The sequence below is a fragment of the Apium graveolens genome, chromosome 9 (genome assembly GCF_009905375.1).
Source record: "Apium graveolens cultivar Ventura chromosome 9, ASM990537v1, whole genome shotgun sequence".
Taxonomy (NCBI): Eukaryota; Viridiplantae; Streptophyta; class Magnoliopsida; order Apiales; family Apiaceae; genus Apium; species Apium graveolens.
This window is the reverse complement of record NC_133655.1, coordinates 51,657,233-51,674,076: the sequence shown is the minus strand read 5'-3', so window position 1 is coordinate 51,674,076 and position 16,844 is coordinate 51,657,233. Positions and strand designations below refer to the sequence as shown.

At 39.7% G+C, this 16,844-nt stretch overlaps 2 non-coding genes across 2 annotated transcripts; one reads left to right on the top strand and one right to left on the bottom strand.

Annotated features, from left to right (window-relative positions):
- Nucleotides 1–257: 257 nt before the first annotated feature.
- On the bottom strand, nucleotides 258–364 carry LOC141687598 (small nucleolar RNA R71). The gene has a single exon (XR_012561090.1). It is a non-coding gene; the product is annotated as a small nucleolar RNA R71 (small nucleolar RNA).
- Nucleotides 365–12,792: 12,428 nt separating this feature from the next.
- LOC141688092 (small nucleolar RNA R71) lies at nucleotides 12,793–12,903 on the top strand. The gene has a single exon (XR_012561558.1). It is a non-coding gene; the product is annotated as a small nucleolar RNA R71 (small nucleolar RNA).
- The last annotated feature ends 3,941 nt before the right edge of the window (nucleotides 12,904–16,844 follow it).

The following is a 16,844-nucleotide window of genomic DNA, read 5'->3' as shown; positions in this document are numbered from 1 at the left end:
TGGTGCAGAATTCTGTTTCTTTTGGAGGAGCTGCAACTGAAGACCCCAACATGCACATAAGGAATTTTGTCGAGATCTGCAGCACTTTTAAGTATAATGGCGTGACTGATGAGGCTATCAAGTTGAGGCTTTTCCCATTCTCACTGAGGGACAAAGCTAAGGACTGGTTACATTCTGAACCAGCTGGGTCCATCACTACTTGGCAAGATCTTGCGCAAAAGTTTCTGGTGAAGTTTTATCCGATGGCAAGGACTGCTACTATGAGGAGTACTCTTACTCAGTTTGCACAGCAACCTACAGAATCTATGTGCGAAGCTTGGGAACGCTACAAGGAAATGTTGAGGAAGTGTCCACATCATGGAATGCCCGATTGGATGGTGATCACTGGTTTCTATAATGGTTTGGGGGCCCAATCTCGGCCCATGCTCGATGCAGCAGCTGGAGGCGCCTTATGGGCTAAAAGCTATACTGAGGCTTATAATCTTATCGAGACCATGGCTGCAAATGAGCATCAAAACCCAACTCAGAGGATGATGCCTAGGAAGGTAGCAGGTATTCTGGAAGTCGATGCAGCCACCGCTATTGCAGCACAGCTCCAGGCGCTGGCGATGAAGGTTGATTATCTAGCTACATATGGAGTTAATCAAATAGCTATGCTTTGTGAGCTTTGTGAGCTTTGTGCAGGTTCTCATGCTACAGATCAGTGTTCTCTTGTCAATGAATCTGTTCAGTATGTGAATAATTATCAGTGACAACAGTAGTCTGTGCCAGCTACTTATCATCCTAACAACAGAAATCATCCAAATTTCAGCTGGGGTAATAATCAGAATGCTATTCAGCCACCATATCAGCAAGGTGTGAGTAAACAGTTTAATCCACCTGGATTCCAGCAACCACAGCAGTATGCTCAAAGGCAATCATACCCTCAACAGGGAAGTGCAGCTGCACCTACTAGTGCTGATTTTGAGGAACTTAAGCTGTTATGCAAGAGTCAGGCAGTTTCTATCAAGACCTTGGAAAATCAAATCGGTCAAATAGCCAATGCAGTGCTCAATCATCAACCTGGAACACTCCCTAGTGACACGGAAGTACCAGAAAGGAAGGAAGCTAAAGAGCAAGTCAAGGCTATTACCTTAAGGTCTGGGAAAGTTGCTAATACTGAAAAGCCAAAAGAAGGAGAAGCTGAAATTAGAGATGAAGAAGCTAAGCAAAAGGAGATAGCGGCAGAACCAAGGAAGACTACTGTTGAACACACTCTGCCTGAGGGTAATACAGGGGAGAAACAGCTCTATCCTCCACCACCTTTTCCTAAGAGATTGCAGCAACAAAAGCTGGATAGACAGTTCGGTAAGTTTCTGGAGATGTTCAAGAAACTTCACATCAATATACCTTTCGCTGAGGCTCTGGAGCAAATGCCTAGTTATGCGAAGTTTATGAAGAGTATTCTTTCAAGGAAGGTGAAACTGGATGACTTTGAGACCGTTGCTCTCACGGAAGAATGCAGCGCTGTTCTGCAGCAAAAGTTACCTCCAAAGCTTAAAGATCCAGGTAGCTTCACCATTCCTTGCACCATTGGCAAGTTGACTTTTGACAAGTGCCTTTGTGATTTGGGAGCAAGCATCAATCTGATGTCGTTGTCGATCTTTAAAAAGTTGGATTTGCCTGATCCAAAACACACATACATGTCTCTACAATTGGTTGATCGTTCTATTACTTACCTAAGAGGCATAGTGGAGGATGTGCTAGTCAAGGTGGATAAGCTCTTCTTTCCTGCAGATTTTGTTATTCTGGATTTTGAGGAAGATAAGAAGATTCCCATAATCTTGGGAAGACCTTTCTTGGCTACTAGCCGTACCTTGATAGATGTGCAGAAAGGTGAACTTACTATGCGGGTACAAGATCAGGATGTGACCTTCAACGTGTTCAAGGCAATGAAATTCCCTACAGAAGATGAGGAGTGCTTAAAAGTGGATGTGATTGATTCTGCGGTTACTTCAGAACTCGATCGCATGCTAATGTCTGATGCTTTGGAAAAGGCCTTAGTGGGGGATTTTGACAGTGATGATGAAGATGGCAATGAGCAATTACAATATCTGAATGCTTCTCCCTGGAAGCGAAAGCTGGACATGCCGTTTGAATCTCTTGGTACTTCTAACCTCAAGAATGCTGAAGGAAAGCTCAAACCATCAATAGAGGAAGCACCTACCTTGGAGCTCAAGCCACTACCTGAACACTTGAGGTATGCTTTTTTAGGTGATGCATCTACTTTACCTGTTATTATTACATCTGACCTTTCAGGCAGTGAGGAAGACAAGCTCTTAAGGATTTTGAGAGAATTCAAATCAGATATTGGATGGACCATAGCAGACATCAAGGGGATCAGCCATTCATATTGTATGCATAAAATTCTGCTAGAGGAAGGTAGTAAGCCGACTGTTGAACAGCAGCGCAGACTTAATCCTATCATGAAGGAGGTAGTGAAGAAAGAAATTCTGAAATGGCTCGATGCAGGCATCATTTATCCTATTTCTGACAGTTCTTGGGTGAGCCCCGTACAATGTGTGCCTAAGAAAAGAGGTATCACTATGGTAGCAAATGAGAAGAATGAGCTCATCCTCACTCGAACAGTTACAGGATGGAGAGTATGCATGGATTATCGAAAGTTGAACAAAGCCACGAGGAAGAATCATTTCCCTCTTCCTTTCATTGATCAGATGCTTGACAGGTTGGCTGGTCATAAGTATTATTGTCTTCTGGATGGCTATTCAGGGTATAATCAGATTTGTATTGCACCAGAGGATCAGGAAAAGACTACCTTCACTTGTCCATTTGGCACGTTTGCTTTTCACAGAGTTTCATTTGGGTTATGTGGTGCCCCGGCCACTTTTCAGAGATGTATGATGGCTATATTCTCTGACATGATTGGAAATAATATCGAGGTGTTCATGGACGACTTCTCCGTCTTTGGACATTCGTATGATGAATGTTTGAATAATCTTCGTGCCGTACTCAAAAGGTGCGTGGAAACTAATTTGGTGCTCAATTGGGAGAAATGTCATTTTATGGTGCGTGAAGGCATTATTCTTGGGCATAAGGTCTCTAGCAAGGGTCTGGAGGTGGACAAGGCCAAGGTGGGAGTCATTGAAAATCTTCCACCACCTATTTCTGTGAAGGGAATCCGAAGTTTTCTTGGTCATGCGGGTTTTTATCGGCGATTCATCAAGGACTTTTCAAAGATTTCTAAGCCGTTGTACAATTTGCTTGAGAAAGATGTGCCTTTCAAATTTGATGATGAATGTTTGGCGGCATTCGAGACTCTCAAGAAGAGTTTGATCACTGCACCAGTTATTACAGCACCAGATTGGACAGAGTCGTTTGAGATGATGTGTGATGCGAGTGATTATGCGGTAGGTGCAGTTCTGGGGCAGCGCAAGAATAATCTCTTTCATGTGGTCTACTATGCGAGTAAGACCTTAAATGGGGCCCAAATGAACTACACCACTACGGAGAAGGAGCTCTAGGCTATAGTCTTTGGTTTCGAGAAATTTCGATCTTATCTGCTTGGGACTAAAGTGATAGTATTCACTGATCATGCGGCCATTCGCTATTTGGTTTCCAAGAAGGATTCGAAGCTGAGACTCATTCGTTGGGTGCTCTTACTTCAGGAATTTGAGTTAGAGATCAAGGATCGAAAAGGTATTGAGAATCAAGTAGCTGACCATCTCTCTAGGTTGGAGAATCCCGAGTCTACTTCACAAGATAGGACATTAATCAATGAATCTTTTCCGGATGAGCAGTTTTTTACAGTTCAGGAGGAAGAGCCATCGTTTACAGATATTGTAAATTATCTTGTCAGCAATATAATGCCTCCTAATTTGACCTCAGCTCAAAAGAAGAAGTTTCTGCATGAGGTGAAGTGGTATATGTGGGATGAACCATATTTGTTTAGACAGGGAGCTGACCAGATCATCAGGAGATGTATCCCGTTCTGTGAGACGGAGGGGATATTACGAGACTGCCACTCCACAGTTTATGGTGGACACTATGGTGGTGAGAAGATGGCAGCTCATATTCTGCAAGCAGGTTTTTTCTGGCCTACTTTGTTTAAGGATGCGCATCAGTTTGTTTTAAGGTGTGATCGTTGCCAAAGAGTGGGAAATTTGACGAGAAAGGATGAGATGCTGTTAAACGTGATGCTTGAAGTCGAGGTCTTTGATGTTTGGGAAATCGATTTCATGGGGCCTTTTGTCTCATCCTGCAATAATCAGTACATCTTGCTGGCAGTCGATTATGTCTCAAAATGGGTAGAAGTCAAAGCTCTACCGACAAATGATGCAAAGGCAGTGCTGAATTTTTTTCATAAGCAGATTTTTACAAGGTTTGGAACACCTCGGGTAATCATAAGTGATGAAGGGTCACATTTCTGCAACCGTAAGTTCACTTCTATGATGCAGCGTTATAATGTGAATCATCGAGTTACTACTGCCTATCATCCGCAAACAAATGGTCAAGCGGAAGTGTCTAACAGAGAGATCAAGCACATTCTAGAGAAGGTTGTTTGTCCGTCAAGGAAGGATTGGTCCTTAAAGCTCGATGAAGCTGTTTGGGCTTACAGAACAGCATACAAAACTCCACTTGGTATGTCCCCGTTTCAGTTGGTGTACGGTAAGGGATGTCATTTACCTGCGGAGCTTGAGCATAAGGCCTACTGGGCGTTGAAAAAGTTGAACATGGATTTAGATGCAGCTGGTAAGAAAAGATTGCTTCAGCTTAATGAACTTGATGAATTCCGACTTCAAGCATACGAGAATAACAAAATGTACAAGGAAAAGGTGAAGAGGTGGCACGATAGGAAGCTACATCCTAAGTTATTCGTGCCGGGGTAACAAGTTCTCTTATTCAACTCTCGTCTCCGACTTTTTCCTGGGAAGTTGAAATCAAGGTGGTCTGGACCTTTTATTGTCAAAACTGTGTTTCCACATGGAGCGGTGGAAATTTTTGAGAATGATCCGGACCAAGCATTCAAGGTTAATGGTCAGCGGTTGAAGCACTACTATGGGGACATGGCAAACTGAGAAGTGGTTAGTGCCATTTTATTGACTACTTGAGAAAGGTACTCAACGTCAAGCTAATGACGAAAAAGAAGCGCTGCGTGGGAGGCAACCCATGATTTGTTGTTACAGGAACCCTTAGAAGTTAATAACCTATCCAAAAACACAAAGAAATCAGAAAAACGGGACTGAAATTTTTTTTTCCAGTGACCCCCTGAGCGCCCGCTCAGCTCTGCTGAGCGACCGCTCAGGGGTCAACTGCCAGAATTTTTTTTTATGTTCAGAAAAAACAAAAAAAAATCAGAAAATTAAAAAAAACCCAAACACAGCCCATAAACCCACGACTTCTTTTCCTAATACCCCATGATTTCATCCCTCAACCCCACTCCTAATCTAATTTTAACCTAATTTACACCCTATATATACATACACCTATCCTACATATCTCCCACAAACTTTCTACACTCAAACTCTCACCCAAACACAAAAACTCAGTTCTTAACACTTTTATTTAAGATTCCATGGCACCCAAGAGAGCAGGAACTATTGATAGCAGCAGCACAATCCCTACTGCTGATTCATCGAGGGTTACTGCTGCAAGGCCTCGGTTGAATGACAGAGCTGCGGAGGAGGAGTACACTAGGCTTTTGGGGAAGCCGATTCTGAAGGAGAGAGGGTTTTTACCATCGGGGAGGGATGGTGAGTTGCTACCTATGATTGCAGAGAGGAGGTGGATAGCTTTTTGTGAGTCGCCCGAAGCAGTGCTGATGAGCGTGGTTCGCGAGTTCTATGCGAACGCGAAGGCCGAGAAAAATGGGTTTTCTGTGGTCCGAGGGCTGACGGTTGATTATCACCCAGCGGCGATTCGCCGTGTGATTGGGCAGCGAGAGAGGAAGCCCGAGGAGGAGAACTGGAATGAGAAGACTGCTGAGGATTTTGACTTGGATTTGATTTATGCTACTCTCTGTAGGTCGGGCACAGTTTGGACCTTCAAGACCGGAACTAATGAGTATCGTCACTTCCCGGTGATCGCTATGAACAGGTATGCCCGTGCATGGAATGCATTTATTTGTGCTAATATTTTTCCTTCTTCGCATGCACACGAGGTCACAGTTGAGAGAGCACAGTTGTTGTGGGGAATTCTTAATGAGGAGTACTATGTGGACCTTGGTGAGTTTATCTACCAAGGAATTCTGAAGTTTTTGAGGGGAGCTAAGCATATGAACATCCCTTATGCCTCCACGGTCACGAAGCTTTGCCGAACAGTGGGAGTGAATTGGCCGACTCATGAGCAGTTGCAGTTGCCGGCCGCTCCAATTGATTCTGGGACTCTGAATGGGATGCAGGAGTGGACCGATAGTGAGCCCGAGGAGCATGGGCTGGGTTATCATCTTCCAGGAGGGCGTCCAGCACGAGGTGCTACTATGGCTAGGCCTAGGCGTGATGAGGCTGGTTCTTCGAGAGCTCAGGAGGGTGCTGGGATGGCTGATACCCAGTATAGGAGGCTTTCACGGCGGATGGATGCCATGTACGAGACACATAGCAGGTTTGCTCAGGAGCTCACCCTTGCGTTAGGGACTGCTTTTCGGGGCCTTGGAGCTGATATCCAGTGGCCAGTTTTTGGTGAGGACTCTGCATACCCGCCGCCTGATACTCCACCCACTGAGGGTGATGATGATGATGACTCCGGGTAGGTATACCCTGTGTTTCTTTCTACTACCTTCACTGGGGACAGTGAAGATTTTAAGTTTGGGGGTGGTAGTTGAGGAATATTTTGTGTGTGTCATATAGTTGCATATTCATGATAGTTTAGTTCATATAGTTGCATATTCATGCCATATAGTTTTTTATAGCTTTATTTGTTTATCATGTCATATAGCTCATGCATATACCATGATCCCTTTTGCGATGATTTATCAACTAAATTGTGATATTGATGCGCGTGTAGTGATAGCATTAAAGTGATATTGAGTCGTGTAGGTTGATATGCATGCTAGAAGCACTTGTATTTTCACTAAGTCTTAGAGAATGCATAAGGGCTAGATTGTTGTTATGATCTGATTGTTTTCGAGGTTAATCTATTTATTATGCTTAGAATTCGATAATAGGTTCTTAGTGATAAAAGCATGAAAAAAGAAAAAAATGGAGTAAAAATGGAATTTGTTGCTAGTTGTGGCTAGGCGTCAAATGGCTAGTAGCCGGCTCGCATGTTATGCGAGTAGTCTAGGGTTGAGCAAGATGGAGCGAAACATACTTGCTCAGAAATTTTGAAAAAAAAAGAAAAAAAAAGAAAAAAAAAGGAAAAAAAGAAAAGAAAAAAAAATTGTGGTGTTTATGCATAATTGATCATGAGTGGGCTCTTTGGTATTCGAGTTATTAAGTTCTTAGGGGACTTTGTTCCTAGTGACCTAGGGCTTTTAGAGTCTGGGATCCGCTAACCTAACGCTCGCTACATGGATACCATTGTATAAGTCTTTTGTGGACCTCACTCATTGCATGGTCAAATAAGCATTATTGTCGTGAATAAAAAGCATGATTCCGTAATAAGCTCCAGAATTCTTGTAGTGTTATATGTCACTTTGTGCCTAGAATTTTTATTCTTTGTATAATCATGTGATTGCCTTGATGATAGTTGAGTCATAATAACTGGTCTAGTTCCGAAGCGTATCTGTTAAGCATCTGCACACACCATGTTTCTGGCTGTATGTTCGTTTGCATGAGTTTATTGATCTTTAGTCGCCTAACTGCATTTGTTGAGATGTTGCAATTTGGTTGGTTTGTTCGTAGTAAGGGGGATCGCTGCATTTTCATATAGATTGCATTCATGCATGTTTTTTTTATTTGTTTTTGAGTCTGTGACGCTTGAGGACAAGCATCGATTTAAGTTTGGGGGTGTGATAAGTGGCATTTTATACCACTTAGAACATCTTAAAATGGCTTAAATTGGTGCCTTGAAATCAAGTATTTTGTGTATTTGATGCATTTTTCTAGTATTTATGCATTTCAGGGTATTAGTTGCATTTCGGAGGAGTAATCATCAAGAATAAGCCTTGGCATGTGTTCACCATTGCGAGAGGAAAGAAAGGGGCAGATTACGGCAAACAAACGGAGCAAACTCAGGAAAAATCCAGTAGGGTCCTGAGCGCTTGCTCAGCTATGCTGAGCGGCCGCGCAGAAAGCTGAGCGCCCGCTCAGCTATGCTGAGCGGCCGCGCAGGGTCGGGAAATTAAATAATTATTTTTAGACTTCTACTTCTGTTTGGCTTCCAACTTCTATGTAATCTGAGTTTTATGGGACTATTATATAAGTAGATTTGGAGACGTTTTCATGAGGTTGGATCGTGGTATTAAGCAAGGAGCAAAGGAGATAAGGAAGAAGACCATTTTAGCACACAGCAACGAAGAGGAAGCATAATTTCTTGTGATTCTTATTTCATTGTAATGTTGGATGCTAGTTTTCTTACTTTGAACTTAATTACTCTTGTGACGTACTCTGATTTAATATAATTAGTTTAGTTATTATTTTCTTGTGTTTGTTTATCATGATTTCATATGAACCCATGATGACGATAAGTGCTATTATGGGCTAATCGTGATCACGGGGTCGCAACGGATTTACTATGGAATTCTTTAGTTAATTGTTTAATACTTTATTGTGTGATGATTGTTTGATATCTAGTATTGGTTGTGCATATTCGTCTTATGTGCGTCGCGAATATATAAGATAGGGTGTTAATCTCTTGTGAAGCGACGGTGGATCTTGAGATTTAGAACTTGCCATGCTAGCATAGGTTCATGTATGATGTGCATGATTAGTGGGTAACTCTAACAGTTTTATTCACCCTGTGTAATCAAAAGGAATAACTTGTGCTTAAATCGTTGTGTTGTCAATTTCTGTAGACATATAGGAACTCAACATAATTGATGCCTATTCAACTTCTATCTTAATTGTGGATGCTTGGTAGAATGGTATGAGTACAATGAAAGTTGGCTTTTATCAGTTTCGTGTTATTCGATTAATATCATCACTGTCACATGCTAAAGGTAATAACAATAACTATTGAAAGAAGTAGTAATGAAGTTGTGATCTCATGAGTGTTTTAATATTGTTAATTGAAGTGCTATTTAAGTGATAAACTAAGTAATTAATTGTAGTTAATATTTAGTCAACAATTCTAAGTGTTAGTGTCTTAACATTGAGAAGTAATCATACGTTGGTGCGTGAGTTTAATTAAACAATAATTAGTCTGAGTCTCTGTGGGAACGAACTAGAAAGTATTCTATATTACTTGCGAACGCGTATACTTGCGTGAATATTAGCGCGTGTTTTCGCCCTAACAATAGGCTTGCTAACAACCGACGTATGAGGATTTTCATCATTCGACGAATAACCCTTTTTGTTATCCGACGGATGATCCTTATCATCCGTCGAGTCTACATCTGTTAGCACTCCATCCACCAAATTTGGTTCTAGTTTATTTTTGTTCTTTTTCCAGGCTGCATCACAGAAAAACTCAATTCCTTGAACTTTGGTGATTTGAGCATGGACATCCCTAGATGTTTTCCATGCCTTAATCACCTCCTGTTCACGCTCGAGCTGCTTCTTCAAAATTTCTTCTTTCTTCAAGGACTTTGTTAATTCCTCCTTGGCAATCTTACACTCAATTCTTAACTTTTCAAAATCAATGAACTGAGACTCAAGCACATTATTTCTCTCACTCAAAAACAAATTGTTTTATTTAATTTTAGCATTTTCTTTAGTAAGAGACTTAAGTGTAACACGCAAATGATATAAATCTGTAGACATATCATTTATAGCATCATTATACTCAGCTTTAGATAAATGTGCAAGGTTTATAGTAATTACCTGATTACTTGAAGAACTTGTTTCTGTCTCATAAGACTTGGCCATTAGGGCTAGATTGACATAGCTGACATCTTCATCTTCATCCAGACCATCTACTACCCAGTCATTTTCTTGTGTCATGAAAGCCCTTTCTTTTTGTTTGAGCAGTTCAAAGTATTTTTGCTTATAATCCACAGGCTCAAACATTTTCTTGCTGGAATCTGACTTCCTACACTCACTGGCAAAGTGCCCTGCCAAGCCACATTTGAAACACTTGAATTTTGATTTATCCACCATGTTTCTATTTGGCTTGGCTGCTCCAAAGTTCTTTTTGAACTTGAGCTCGGCAAATTTTCAGAAAAGAAATGCTAAATGTTCATCAATGTCTTCCATGTCATCTTGGCTCAAAGAATCTTCACTTTCTACTGCAAGCCCCTTGCCCTTGCTTTCACAGACCCTTGAAGTTGACTCAACAACTTCCATCTTCACTTCCATCTCTTTTTCCAACTCAGCAACTAGTGCAATGGATCCTCCTTTCTTCTTTCCTCTCTCCATCCTCTCATCTTGCTCTATTTCAAGCTCATAAGTTTTCAGGATGCCATACAGTCTCTCCAAAGTAAACTCCTTATAATCTTCTGAGTTTCTTAATGAGACTGTCATTGGTATCCATTCCTTTGGAAGAGATCTAAGGAATTTTAGATTAGAGTCTTTTGTCTGATAGACCCTTCCATGCAGCTTTAGAGCATTAGGAGTTTTTGAAACCTACTAAAAATGTCAGTGAGAGACTCACTTTCTTCATTATGAAAATGCTCATATTGCTAAATCAGTAGCTGCATCTTATTTTCTCTAACTTGCTCAGTGCCATCACTGATGATCTGTATTGTATCCCAAACATCCTTAGTAGTTTTGCAGTTGATAATGTTGTCGAACATATCACCATCAACTCTATTAAACAAGATATTCATGGCCTTTTTATCCTTCTTGACTTGTTTAATGTCAGGATCAGACCATTCATGCCTTGGCTTGGGGACATATGTCTCATTTCCAGTTGCAGCTCTCATTGGAACATGAGGGCCTTTTTCTATGAAGTCAACATAGGCCTCATCTTTAGAAAACAAATGAAGATGCATCTTTACCTTCCAATGATGGTAATTATCTTTATCCAGAAAAGGGATCTTGACTCCAACATCCTTCTTGTTCATCTTGCTGTATTGTTTTGATCTTTAAACTTTTGTAAGTTAAGAGCTTGCTCTGATACCAATTGTTAGTCCCTTAACAATATAACAAGAATTACAGAAGGGGGGTTGAATGGAATTCTTGAAACTTTTTCTTGATTAAAAATGTTCCAACTCGAATATGTATATAAGTGTGAATTGATTAGCACAATGCGGAATAGTTACTTAAATGAATCAAAACACAAGTAATTAAAAACAAGAGTCTTTAAAAACTTTCTGGTGGATTTGAATGATTCCACCAGAGATAAATAATATATATCGAGAGAACTCTGTGTGCAAAAAGCTCACAACTGCTTACAAATATTGAATAACCAAGAATGCAGAGAAATGCTAAGAATTCTGCTTACAAATGTTTCTCTGCTATCTATCTCAGATGGTTCCTTAGTTGCTACTTCTTGGTTTATATATCACCAAGATTACAAAGTAATGAGACAGGATAATAAAACAAAAACTATCTAGTCTATTACAATGATAGTTCATTACTCTATTCCAGCATCTTTGAATATCTTCATAATAGCATGAAAATGGCAATGTTTCTTTGTTCTCGGAAACCCAGTTGAATAGGCTACCATATTCCATTTGCATCTACTCGACACATTATCACTGTCAATGGATATTTGAATTCTTTATCCGTCGGGTTCATGATCATCCGTCGAGTTCATGATCATCTGTCGAGTTGTCTAATTGATCATCCGTCGAATGGCATTATTGTTTATCCGTCGGGTAGCAATCTGGCACTTGACTTCATTTCATTTATGCAAAATTACAAGACATCATCTATGTACAATTAATCAACCTATTCTGCATATCTAGTTAAAGTCAACATGACTTGAATACTACTTACAGAATCTAAACAATAGTGTATGCAGAAATGTGCTACAGACTTATTGTTACACAAGCTACTCACTCGATGGATAATAAGTCATCATCCGTCGGGACTATAATGAGTCATCCGTCGGAACTATAAACCTTATCCGTCGAGTGCTAAATAATTTCACCGAGTAAAATCTACCAAGGTGTTTTGTTCATGAAATCATCAAGTACACAACATATACACAACACAATGTACCAGGTTGATGATTTAGCAAGGCATTGGCAATTTACCCAATCTGATTTTCCAAGGTCTTGATAGAAACAGCTTGACTCTTGCACATGAGCTTCAACTCTGCTTAGCTGGATACCGCTGATAAGGCTATTGAACCGCATTCTGAGAGTTGCTTCAACTGAAAATAGGATGATTGCAGTTGTTAGGATGATAAGTGGCTGAGACAGGTTGCTGCGATCGCTGGAAGTTGCTCACGAACTGAGCTGATTCACTAGAAATTGCGCACTGATCAATCTCATAGGCACCAGCACAAAGCTCACAGACACTAGTGATTTGATTAACTCCGTAATTAGCCAAAGTGTCCACCTTCATTGTCAAAGCCTTAAATTCGGCAGCTATAGCAGTTGATGCGTCCAACTCCAGAATTCCTGCTACTTTTCCCTGAGTCAGTCTCTGGGACTGGTTCTGGTACTCATTAGCAGCCATCAGTTCAATAAGTTCATAAGCTTCATCATAGCTCTTAGCTCACAAGGCTCATCCTGATGTTGTATCAAGCATGGGTCTAGAAGTAGCACCCAATCCATTGTAGAAACAGTTAATAATCATCCAATCAGGCATGCCATTGTGTGGGCACTTCCTTAACATATCCTTATATCGATCCCAAGCCTTACACAGAGATTCTCCAGTTTGTTGCGTGAACTGGGTAAGAGCATTCCTTATTGCGGCTGTCTTCGCCATGGGGAAGAATTTAGTGAGAAACTTTTGAGCGAGATCTTCCCAAGTGGTGATAGATCCTGCTGGAAGTGAGTGTAACTAGCACTTTTCCTTGTCCCTCAAAGAGAATGGAAAGAGATGTAGCTTGATAGCATCTTCAGTCAAATCATTGAACTTGAAAGTGTCGCAGATCTCAAAAAAATCTCTGATGTGCATGTTGGGGTCTTCGGTAGGAGAACCCCCAAACTGAACTGAGTTTTGTATCATCTAGATCGTGCTTGACTTGATCTCAAAAGTGTTAGCCCTGATGGCTGGTCTAATGATGCTAGACTGAATGTCATTAATCTTAGGCTTAGAATAGTCCATCAAAGCCTTCGGATTTTCTGCTTGATCACCCATAGCTACTACAATTGGCTCATCAACTTTCTCTCCTTCTTCTACCTTATTTTCTTCCTCAGCTTTATCCAGTGTTCTCTTACGAGTACGCGAACGCGTATGTATACACCCTCGCTAGATCACCTGAAATAAAACAAGGAAACAAATAAGTAACAGTGTCCAAGTCAATGAACTTTAACGACCACTAATGGAAAGCACATAAACTAATAATAAACACTGCAGTCCCCGGCAGCGGCGCCAAAAACTTGTTAGTCGCTAAACACGCGCTAATATTACACGCAAGTATACGAGTTCGCAAGTAGTATAAGATATAAATCAGATTCGATCCCACAAAAACTGTATTGGTTAACTAATCAACTCATGCACTTAAGCAACAATATGGTTATTATTCAATGCTAAGACGATAACAAAGTGAGGTTGTTTATAACTAAGAATTAGACTAATTATTATAACTATGAGAATAATATAGACTGAGTTAATATATACAACAAACATGGGATTCTAACTTCATTAAGTACTTTATTCAATATCCTTATTATTCTTAACCTTAGCATGCAATGGTGATTCAGACAACACGAAACTGATAAACGCCAACTTTCATTGCACGAGTACCATTCTCCAGACATCCACAAAAGAGATAGAAGCTGAATAGGCACCAATTATATTAAGACCCTATATGTCTATAGAATTTGACAGCATAACGGTTTAGACACAAGTTATCTATCTTGATTATATAGGGCAAGTAAGATGGTTAAAATTACCTACAAATCATGCATAACAATACATGAACCTATGCTAGCATGGCAAATTCTAAATTCTTAAATTCACTTTTGCTTCATTAAGAATTAATACACTATCTTATAAGTTCGCGACGCTCACAAAACAAATACACACAACCATAACTAGGATATCATACAATCACCACACACTAAGGCATCGAAACAATTTAACTAAAGAAATACATAAATAAATCCGCTTGAACCCAACGATAACGATTAGCCCATAATCGAACTCATCGCCAACGTGGGTTCCAATGAAAACATGATATAGCAAACGTAGTCTTTATACGAATAAATAAACCAAAGTATAAACAAGAGTAAAGGTTTAGAAAAAAAAGAAACAAGCATCCAAATTACAACTTAAAACAAAAAATCACAAGAATAAACTAGATCGTCTTCGCCTTTGTTGAATTATGCCCAAAAGGTCTCTTGCCGTCTTATCCTTGCTTGATATCTCTGAAAAATGACCTAAGTTATATTTATATAGCAGTCCATACATCCCAGGAGTCCAGCAAATCGAATTGTAGCTGAATCAGGATTTTAATTTCCCGACCCAGCGCGACTGTGCGCTTCACCAGTGCGGGCGCGCTGACTTCCTGTTCTCCCAGCGCGGCTGCGCGCAACACCAGCGCGGACGCGCCTGCCTTCTGCCAAAAAATCTTTTTTTCTTCTTCTTTATTCCTTGCAGCTTCGAGCCAGTCTTTCAAGCTTTTATTCCAGCACATCCTAAGCACCATATTAGCATCAAAACAATGCTAATTCATCTGATTCATGAAGTAAAGCCTGTAATGCAAAAACACTTGAAAACACGTTAAAACACAAATAACTTGAGTACAAATACACCAACTCAAAGCTTATTAGAGCATAAATAAGTGTCATGAATGCCACTTAACAGAGTCAAATAAATAGAATGTCCATGAAGCCAAATTTTACAAATCCAACCTACTCAACCCTCCAAACTAATCCAAACACAATCTCAACCAACCCTACCTCAAAAACCTAAATTCTTGTACAAAAAAACTGCCAATACCTTGCTCAAAATACCAATTAGATCCAACCATGTCACACTAAAGAAAATCACAAACCTACCTTCATTCAAGCCTCCAACCAAAACTCATTTCAAGACTGTTGGAAGAAAATCCAAGAAAATGCAAGTTGATGTTGGTGTCATTTTGAACTATTTTAATGAAGATGACTTTCTGTCTCTCAACATGAGCATAACAGATGATGACTATTTCCAACAATTATCTGAAGAAATTGACAAAGTTTGTGTTGTCTCTTTATCAGAAGTTAGAATCTACTATTTGGATGGCTCCTTCACTTTGCTTAACAGGGAGGTAATGGAAACATTTTCAACCACATAATTGAAGATGGTGATTAGCTTGATGAAGGACAAGGACACAAGTACAATGATATGGAAGGTTGTGATGTCTGAGAGGTTGAGAGAATCAGAAATGAAAGACATGCAAGAATAAAGGCTGAAAAGAAGGAAGGGGATAGGAAATATGCTAAGGAGATAGAAATGTTTGAGCAAAGATCTAATGAACTCAAGGCAGGGGGCTGAGTTAAATCTCAAAAGATGGACATTTCCTGAACATTCAAATTGGTAGATATTCAAGATTCAGAGTAAATTACCTCAACAACTAAAAACTGGATGATTGGCTCATACTGGTAGAAGCCTTAAGAGGGATTGAAATAATTGAAGAACTACAAGTGCTAGTAAATTTCAAGGACCTCATTAGGAAAGAACCAGGCTATGAGAAATTCACCTAATGCTTGTAATGTTTGAACTAATGTAATTACTCAATATATAAATTTGTATTTGTTAATCTGTTAATATTTTATGTAATTGATTTTCGATTCGGGTTAGTCTTGTTATCAGGCATGAATTTGTGATAAGCAGTCTTCTAACAAATCGGGGGAGATTGTTGTGCAAGACATGCCTATGGAATAACAAGACTAAGTCACATTGACAACCCTGAGATTTAGTTGTTTGATTATCAATTCTGTATTCTATATTGTATTTCTTGAGTATGTAAAAAGGTTATAAGATTAGACTTGATCATTTTTCTGTGAACAAATTCAAGCTAAGGAATAAACTCTGGAAGAAGATCAAGATATGATCATGCCTCAGAGAAAAGTGAAGTAGCTTGGAGTTGAATAAAACTGTTCTATGAAAAATGTTTTAAGTCAAGATATCGACAAGTCACAGATCAAGTTATATGGAGAAGTCATTCGAGAAGTCTAGAATGACTTATCGAGAAGACCAAAATGGATTATAGAGAAGTCTTAGAGATATCGACAAGTCAAATGAAGATGTAGAGAACTGGTCATATTGACAAGTCATTTATGCATGTAGAGAACTCAGATATATCGACAAGTCAAATGAAGATATGAAAAATTGGAGATATCGACAAGTCAACTTCTCATATGGAGATCTCAGAGATATCAACAAGTCAAAATGTATATAGAGATCTCAGAGATATCGACAAGTCATTTCTACAGATCTCAGACATATCGACATGCAAGGATTTAGAGACCTCGATAAGTCAAATATACCTATAGAGAACTCAAAGATCTCAATAAGTCATTATACTTATCGAGATGTCACTTCTCTATAAAACAAACTGGAGATCTTGATATGCCTTTCAAGTACCGAATGCAGACAAGTTTAATATTCAAGATTATCAGTCAACAAACGATCTATCAACTAGATTGAAAAGTCTACAAAGTAGTTGAAAGAACATAAAATCAAGGGCCAAGATTAACTGGACAAAGG